The sequence below is a fragment of the Tachypleus tridentatus genome, chromosome 1 (assembly GCF_004210375.1).
Source record: "Tachypleus tridentatus isolate NWPU-2018 chromosome 1, ASM421037v1, whole genome shotgun sequence".
Lineage (NCBI taxonomy): Eukaryota > Metazoa > Arthropoda > Merostomata > Xiphosura > Limulidae > Tachypleus > Tachypleus tridentatus.
In genome coordinates this window covers 85007769-85017449 of record NC_134825.1, presented here as the reverse complement: position 1 = coordinate 85017449, position 9681 = coordinate 85007769, and the positions used below count along the sequence as shown (strand labels likewise).

The window sequence follows — 9681 nt, the reverse complement described above, 5'->3', positions numbered from 1 at the left end:
CCAAAGACATTGGTTTTACTTCAAACTTTGGTCTGTTCACTATCGTTTTTGACCATCCCATCCCAGTTTTACAGCTGATTGTTCGATCAGGTTTAGTCTGTTTCATCTGTTGCTCATTATGGAGCTGCCCTGTTGAACACTTTCCAGTTTACCATTTTCAGAAAGCCTTCTCTTCCACATTTATTTCCCACCTTTTTCATTCCTTTCATCTAGTCCATACACCATGTCTTTTGGTCTGTTGGATTGGGATCTCAATGTTGTTTTTTATGCTGTACCCACTCAGCCATTGAACCCATTCCAGCATGTTCCTTGTATTGTCTTTCCCTTAATATCTGTATCTTCCCCTTTCTAGCATATGGTCATTGTCATTTCACTTATCATTAATGTTTCCTACATCTTCATATGTTATCCTTTATCTAGATCAAGTCTTCTTTTGTTGGACATACACCAACTACCTTACTGGTCTGTCTAAAAACCTTTGTTTGATTTGTTCCCTAGTATGTTATATGGCACGTGCTGCCTCTTTTCATGGTTATCATTCCTGTCTGTTTATTCCATGGAATTTCCCTGATTCCTGTGATCTTTCACCTGTTACACTGACTGGTTGAGCTTGTAAACTCATACAACTGGCATAATATTATGTAACCATGGACAGTGTCTCTCTACATAATGTACAAACTACTGTGCCAGCAGGGGTGGGGGTTGATAAATGTTATTTAATACACAATTAAAATCTATAAAAACACTGATAAACTGTTCTATAATGTGCAACAATATAAATGTAAAAAGCTATTAGTCATGTAACTATTTAGTTTACATAATTAAAAAAGACTGTCATGTACATACCATATTATTTTCCAACCCTTCCTTTTTTTACTTAAGATATAATTAATTTCGTGACCAACATGAAAATTTACGAATTTGCGACTCATATTTGACGAACACAGGCATAGGTCCAGTATTTCACTGGTGCCGTGTGCGTACGAGATATGTGTCGGTGTAGCATCGTTTAATAAAGTCATGTTTGATTCATCCAGAAATTGAAAAAGTAAATTGCCATTTGCGTTTGTACTACGACAGTTGAATGCTATATTTTTACTGTTTAGGTCGCCGATAATAATAACATTAGAATTGCTATTATACAATATATTCAATAGATTTACATCTGACACTGTATTAGGTGAGCAGTAGATGCCCGCCACAGTAACGTCTGTATGATTTTGCGTTTTTACATTAATAATTATAGATTCATTACTGGAAGGGATACTAAGTTCCTGAACTATAAGTTCAGTCTTATACAATAATAAAATACCTCTGTTTGGATCTCTATTATCCTTCCTGTCATGTCTAATAATGGAGTAGCCGTTTAATTTGAATCGATGGTAGTTATATAGGAGAGTTTCACTAATTATAATTACATCAGGTTTTATGGATCTTGTTCTATCTTCAATCTCATGTTTCTTGGAAGCAAGAGCACCCTGGATATTGATGTGTAGAACTGTGAAGTTATCCATGTTTGGTAGAGTTTATGATGGAGGTTAAAATTTGCGGCAAGAATTTGTGTATGTTTTTCAATATGATTTTAACTATTATGTCTGTGAGACTGTTGGGTTTGTATATTCTGCCATTATTTCCGAGAAAGTGGAAGTTATGGCAGATGTCAGTGTGGTTTCAATCGTTGTTGGTTGTGTGTCTTGAGGTGGTTTGGGTATTTCCTCTTCACATGGTGATGGTTTTTCCTGTCGGGATGATGAAGTTTTAACCACTGCAGCGTAAGTGTTTGTTTGTGTAGTTGTGCTTTGTGGTGCTGGAGTGGTAGGTGTGGGTTCCTTAATTGTTCGTGGTGGTGGCGGCTTGTTCGTGTTGGGATTTTTAATTTCGTACAAGTGTGTTTTAATGGATTTATATTTCTGACATACTTTATAATTTGCCGTGTGTTCTTCCCCCACAATTGCAGCATTTGGGTTTGGGGTTCTGTTTAGTACACTGTGTAATGTGGTGATTCTACCCACAGCCCACACAACGCGCATTTGCTTGGCATGCTGCTGCTACATGTCCAAACCTTTGGCATTGGTAGCACTGTGTGACAACCACTGCTGGTTTTTTTGTTTGTTCTACTGTGTACTTTTGATACCACATAGTGATACCATTATTAATGAGTTGTGTAATATCCTGGCTGTTGTCTGTGACTACTTTGATTAGGTTTGTGGGTTTTTTAGTAATGTTTGAAATTATACGGTCTACTGAAATATGTTTTATGTTTTGTGTACTTAACGCTTCCTTAATGTCTTCTATGTCTATTGAATTATGTACACCTCGTATCACAAAAGATTTAGGTGTTGGTTTAGTTCCTGGTAGGTGTATTGTAATATTTCCTGTTTTGAACGAGTCTGAAGGCCAAGCTTTCAGTAGACTGTTTAAGTCAGCGGGTTCATGTCCTTGAACCAAAACACCGCCTCTAGGCAGACGCTTAATGTTAGTTATCTTTGTGGTAGGTTTGCACCTGTATATTTCTTTAGCTAATTGTGGTTGGTTGAAACTACCAGGAACTCCTTGGATTATAATTGCGTGCTTAGGTAATTTTGGTACGAGTTGTGTATGTGTGTCTGTGGTGGTTGTTCGTTGTTTAATTTGTTTTTTCTGACTACGAGTCTGCACAAGTGTGAAGCCTTCGTCGTCAGAAAGAACTTCGTCTTTGTTCGAATTTGTTTGTTGTGGAATATCCAAGGTGGGGTTTGGGTTGCTTGAACTGCTAGTTGTTGGCATATTATTGTCTATATCCGTAATCTTAGCTACATTATCTTCAGATGCTGAAAGTATAATATCCTTAACTAGTTTTCTTTTTTTCTAGTCCTAACAGTATTTTCTTTAATAGGCGTTAACTTTGCTTTTAATTCTTTTTCTGCTATAAACATTAATGATTTTAATTTTACATTTTCATTTTCTATTTGGCCACCGTCACTAGACTTACTTTTTGTCCCTGATATAGACGGGCTTGCTCCCTCAGTTTCAGACGCTTTATCGTTTTTCCTGGTCTCCGACTCCCCGGCCGGCATGTCGCCTCGTTGTTTAGCAAAGTTGAACTTGCTGTCTCGGGCTAATTCAAAAGGTAAAAAGGTCTTCTGTCTTTGTATCTACTGGCGTGAAACTCGAAGTGAATAGTAAGAACTCGACAAAATATGAAGTGAAATATAGGTTGTATACGCGTAGAATTCAAGAGCCTTTCAGAGGTATATCCTATCTTTACCCTCTCCAAGCGCAGAATCTCTATACTTTGTAATGAGAACGTTGTTGATTTGTTTTGAATTTCGCGCTAAGATACTCGTGGGTTACTGCACTCGAGAATGTTATACTTTTGATGTAACTATATTTCAATATTATCTTTATTTCAATTTTAGTCGTTTCTGATGCATATTGTTATACATCAGTATTCTTTTTTTTCACTAATAACTGTTTCTGTTGTATTGTAAATGAAGTTGGGAGAAATAAAATATGAAAGGAAATAAAACTCGAAAAATATTTTGTTAATAGTGACCTACAAAAGATAAGTGGTAAAATTCTCCAATAAGACAACTATAATGCTAAAGTTAGAGTTCGACTTCCGTCGGTAGACAAAGTACTTAACTTGATGTGGCTTTACTATAACACAACATATATAAGTGGTAAAGACACTAATAATTTGTGCTTATTTGTGAAGTTTTTTTCCTGAATAAAACGTAAATTTCATTTTCAGTAAAGAAAATATATAACCAAGTAATTTGTGTTACTACTCAGAGAAATATTTAGTTGTGTTTTGTTTTACCAAAGACACATCGGACTATCTGCTATGTCCACTAAGGTGAATAGAAACCCCTGATATTAACTATGTAAATCAGACTTTCTGGTATCCCACCAGGGCACCCTAAAATACGTATTTGGCAAGTGAAGAGTGATTAGTCTGTACCATTTTTTAATACAAATTTGTTACTAATTGGTTATAGTACAATGATATTATTTTAATAAAAATGTCCCTAAATAAATTAACAAAGAGGGAATTTTTCGGTTAGAATTTAACGAAAACAAAAAAGATCTTTAAGCAAAAATAATAAAGATTCAATTGTTCCGTAAATTGTCGATATTGTGAGTTGCACTTGTCACAAGCTATTAATACTAGACCTATTACATTTTGAACACTACATTTTCTATGAAGCTCTTCAGGAAATTTCAAGAATAAGATGAGTGTATAATAACAGTATTTTGATTATACAATATTTGTCATATCCACTGCCGACGAAGTGTTCAGGCTATAACTGTTGTTGTAAAAATAGCTAATATAAATATTTCACCAATCATCATTGTGTCTTGTATTCTAGTTGGCTTAAGACTTCTGGAATGAGCGGAACTCGTTGTCGACAATGGACAGTAGCGACATAATGTAGTTGTAGCACAAATTTTCAACTTTCTAATTCTTGAAAATTTCTAAGGGACTTCATAAAAAATGCACCGTTAAAATGTCTTATGATAAGAATAACCACATATACTCATGCTTTGGCACTTGAAAAAAGTCATTTACATTATAAGTTTTATGATATGTTGTTAATTCTCTAATGACACTTGTTTTTATTTAGTTACAAGCAAAATTTGTTGACCATAGTAACGGGAAAGTTAGGTTAATCTATCAATGAAATTACTTCCTGTAAAAAAAAAAAATGTGTTGCAGTCTTGGTTACACTCAAAGTCAAAGCTCTCATCTAGTTACAACGTTTATCGTAAAAAGTGATTGTCGATTATAGCTACTCAACAAAAACATACGGAAAGTCTATATTTTTATTGTTTATGTTTCGTCATATTTTAAAATGTGAATGATTTATTCCCAACAATTCAGCATGAAATATCCAGCTTGCAAAATAAAATTTGGCATCAATATTATTAAAGGAACAATAAAGAAGTAATCAGACATTAGGTAGGAATTCGTTGTACTTTTGGAGCAAAGTTCAACTGAGAACACTCCATCTACTGCAAAGGAGACAAAAAACAAGTGAAATTGTCTACAAGTTCATAGGTGTAGGGATAGATGTTGCAGCATGTTTTATAGCTATAATTGCTCATTCCTGTTTTGTAATAATATATGGAAAGCAACCTCTGGATATGAAGATGGATAAATACTAACGGCAGGTAAACATAAATTTTTAACAAGAGGAAAGTTGAAAGTTACTTTTCTCTTGTAGGCTATTCTACACCTCATGATATGTATGTAATTGACATCAAAGAAGAGTTCACATTGGTAAATGACTTCATGTAGAGACATACATGCAGGATTAGGCTAAGCTCAATTGGCTTTACAGTCAGTGATCAGGATACTCCTGTGCACTACATTGTAATTACTACACCAGATTAAATTTACAGTGACAACAGAGAGGGTGATTATTGTACCAGAATAAGTGAAATACTCGTACTAGAAGTTATTAGTGATAAATCAACATGTAGCGACTGGGGTATAGTGTAACCAAATACACTGTCATTTGCTTAGAGCTTTGTCGTTGAAAGAGGCATTGTGTATCTGAAGAAAAACAGTCATACATGATTTTATCGAAGAAAGACTTAAATCAGCTTGTGATTAAAGGAAATTTTTCTATGATTTTTGTACTGATGAGACTGGGTTGCATCTACTGTATCATCCCTGCCGCAAAAGAAGACGAACTCTAAGTCTAAAGGTAAGTTTTGGAAAGGACTGTATTTTGTATTGAAAATAACCTAATATTTAATCAATTGATTAGCATGGAAATTCCGAATGTAACTGTATTTATAAGTTAGCATATGTAACATTAGATTCGCAGTTATTATAACTTGTATCAGTGTGAATTTAGTTCGTGACAAATGTTATTGAAGAAGTAAATGAATTCGTTATTTTAAATGGAATGAATTTTATTTTCGACAAATTTTCTGAAAGAACCAGCCCAATGACGGAATATATTCTAACAGTTTTATTCAAGTACTTGGAGTTTCACAAAGCACACAGGTAATAAGTTATTAAGTTTTGCTTCAGGTACCTTTTGATCTGTCGTTATCTAATAGATTTTTTATTTTTTTTGGGAAAGATTTCTGCAAAGTTATACATAGTATACATAAAAGTAGCCAGCAGTCTCTTCCACTGGCAGGTTAGGTAACATCTCGAGGCTACTATATCTTCTATGTTTTAACAGAAACACCCAATAACACAATGTAACAAAATTTTTACTTTTTCCTTGTTCCTGGGCATAAAGTGTAATTTGCCAATAACTTATGTCTAAAGTAAATGGAAAAAAACCCTAATTTTCTCTTGAAGCATTGCTTTTGTGACCTGAGTTATGAAATTTTCAAATTTACCCATTTTCCAGAACATTGCAGGTAGATTGAGTGCTGAGTAGCTGATAGAGAATTTTTTTCACTTTTCAGAATGTTGTAGAACTTAGGAGAATTACCAAGACCTTTTTAGAAATTTCTAGACTTTACATAGTAATATATATATATAGGGGTTCACCACTCACCACTTCAGTTTAGCTCTAGCAGCCTAAGTAAACACATAAACCTATCTAATTTTATCAGAGATGGCATCAAGAAGCTGCAAGCATTCTCCAGACGCATTCTGCTATGTATGTGGTCAATTTAGCAAGACAAGAGGGAAAACTACTCTGTAGGGGATCAAAACAAACCCTTGGCATCTCATTTTACCTGCAAGCACTGCAAAGAAACCTTTAGAAGGTAAGACTGACAATTCTTGCTTTCTTGAATAGTAAGATTTTACATTCTACAAATTTTAGACCTTTTAAATTTTTTAAATCTTTTAATTTCTTTTTTAATTTTTCAATAGTATAGAAAAAATATCACATATAAATATTTTGCATGAACTTCTTACACATTGATTGTGGATTAAATAAAGTTATTCTTCATAATAACACCGCAGCGCACTACAACAGGAAGCATGGGAAACAACAGACCGAGTTCTCTGTGGGGAGGCACAATGTCAAGTGTGAGCCACTAGTGGACCTCTGGAAGGTGTTGTTCCCACCATTGCACATAAAATTAAGTCTTATGAAACAATATGTCACAGCTCTTGATTAGGAGACTTCAGCCTTCAAGTACCTCCGAGACTTCTTCCCTGATCTGTTTGAGGCAAAGGTCAAAGCTGGTGTCTTCGTTGGACCACAAATAGAGAAGATCCTGGAGTGCACATAATTCTCCATGAAGCTCAGTAGGAAGAAAAAAGCTTGAAACAGCTTTGTCGCAGTGGTTGAAGGCTTGGAATGGAATGTGGAACTGGTTGAGGATCTGGTGAATAATTACTGCAAAATGGGCTGCAGGATGTCCCTGAAAGTTCATATTTTTGATACTCATCTTGATAAATTCAAGGAGAACATGGGAGCATACTCAGAGGAGCAAGGCAAGTGCTTCCACCAAGATATACTGGACTTTGAACGCCACCACCAAGGAGCGTATTACGGAAACATGATGGGAGACTACATTTGGGGGATGATAGGTGAAAGCTATTTACATTACAGTCGCAAATCTAAAAAAAAAAAATAATCACTTCTAAACGTGTTTGTTTATTTTTTGTATGACTTTAATATAAATACATGTAAATCTTGATTCATATGTTGTTTTATTCAAACCTTATGTTAACTTTATGTTAACATAAATGTTAAACTTTATATTGGTTTAATTTTGGTTTTAGTTGCTGTATAAATGGGTTTCTCGTCATCAAGAAGTACAATGACAATATTTATATGACTGACATATTCATCTACTTTTACTTTCATATGGTAGTGCAATTTTAAATCACACATTTTGTAGATTGGCTAAACATTTATTCGTGCTGGAAGAAGGGTTAAAACTGAGGCTTAGAGAACACCAAGTTACAACTAGACAAGCAAGTATTAAATTTATAACGAGCTAATGCAAACGATATTTTTTAAAATAATTGTTTGTAGAGGTATATGTGTATATATTTCCATATATGAATCTTCATTGAAGTTAGAATAAAATGGTTTGATTTTTGCTTGTTTGTTTGAAATTTAGCACAAAGCTACACAATGGGCTGTCTGTGCTTTGCCCACCACAGATATCGAAACCTGGTTTCTAGCGGTGTGAGTTTGCAGACGTAGTGTTGTGCCACTGAGGGGCGAAATGGTCTGAGATTTAAAAAGGTCTCTGAATGTTTGTCACTTATCTGCTGTAACTATGTCATCATCAATGAACCTTCTATAATTTTAAATATTTCTGTAAGTAATCCGTATAATAGGCCAGGAGATAATATGTCTTCTCTGTGTTTGTGAAACTATCAAAACCATTATTGGACTTATTTTAAAACCAACTGTGTTGTCCAGAACCTACCTATGTTCTTTTTTTTATCAGTATTTACAGATTAAATATATCTTTCAACTATGTTAGACACATTTACAAAAAATGTAGGCTCGACTAGCCCAAACCAGAAGTAACAATCTTAGGCTGTTATAAGTGGTCAGCAGTTTACTTCTGAAGACAACTTTGTTTGCAGTTACGTATGAAGCTATTTAGCAGGCTATCTGTGCAGTGACCACAACTTTTAGCAGCATAAGTCCGTAAACTTACAACAGTGCCACTCGGAAGCTAAATATATCTTAAGCCTGGAAATATGTGTTCATTTTAAAGGTATTGTGATTCACCTTATATGAAAATTTATTCTTAAGATTAATTCCATATGCTTTACATTGTTTATGAAATTTTCATACATTATTTTTCTATTCTACTACAACTACTCGACTGGTGTTATTTTTATCATTACAGATTAAAACCGTTATTTTATTAGTCAGAAAATGTTCAAAATATGAAAGCAAGATGGCGATTATATTCATTTGGGTTTTATTAAACTGAAATATGAATTACAATATTTTATGTTTGCTAACAATTTTGGGTAGCTATGCATGGGAATAAAAATTAAAAACAGTTTCTTATCATAAAAATAAGCTTACATTGAAGTATAGATGACAAACAGCTCAATAAATGTTGTTTTGAAAATTAAATAGTTTTCAGTTGTTGTTTTCTTATTGCAAGGCAACGCAATAGACTATCTGTATTCTCTCTACCACGGGATGTGGAACCCTAAATTTTAGCATTGTAAGTCCAATAACGTACCGTTGATTCACCGGGAACAAATAAAGTTTATGCGATATTCTCCAAGAAAAATGATACTTCATAACATACATTTAAACAGTGACTGGTAATTTCTTGAACTTATTCGCAGTTTTCTAACTAATTTTGCTATGTACAGATGAACCTAAACGTTTCTTGTTTTATGAAACTATTAGTTAATCCTTTAAGTAATGTCCGATTTTAGGTTCAGAAAAAAGAAAGGATTTCAAACGCTTTTAATGTTATTTAATTAATAACGTATGTTTCATTATTATTAATTACTTCCTGCCAACAATTCACAAGCTTTTAAATGCCACTTTCGTGAAAATATTGGGATTTGGAGGAGAAGAATGTAAAGAAGGTAGTTTTGACATCTTTATGTGTTCCAAGCTTTTTTCCATCAAGATAGTTCTGCAAATTTCGGAATAGATGATAATCAGATGAGGCAAGGTCTGGAGAATAAGGAGGATGTGGAAGTTTTCCCAGTCTAGCTCTTCAGTCTTTGCAGATGTGATCCTTGCTGTAAGGGCCGCGCATTATCCTGGTGTAACACAA

The 9681-nt window shown here is 34.1% G+C and overlaps 1 long non-coding RNA gene across 1 annotated transcript; it reads left to right on the top strand.

The window, feature by feature from the left end:
• Positions 1 to 2088: 2088 nt before the first annotated feature.
• LOC143254250 (uncharacterized) lies at positions 2089 to 9017 on the top strand. The gene is made up of 4 exons (XR_013030116.1): positions 2089 to 3109; positions 5510 to 5693; positions 6565 to 6720; positions 6923 to 9017. It is a non-coding gene; the product is annotated as an uncharacterized LOC143254250 (long non-coding RNA).
• Positions 9018 to 9681: the final 664 nt, after the last annotated feature.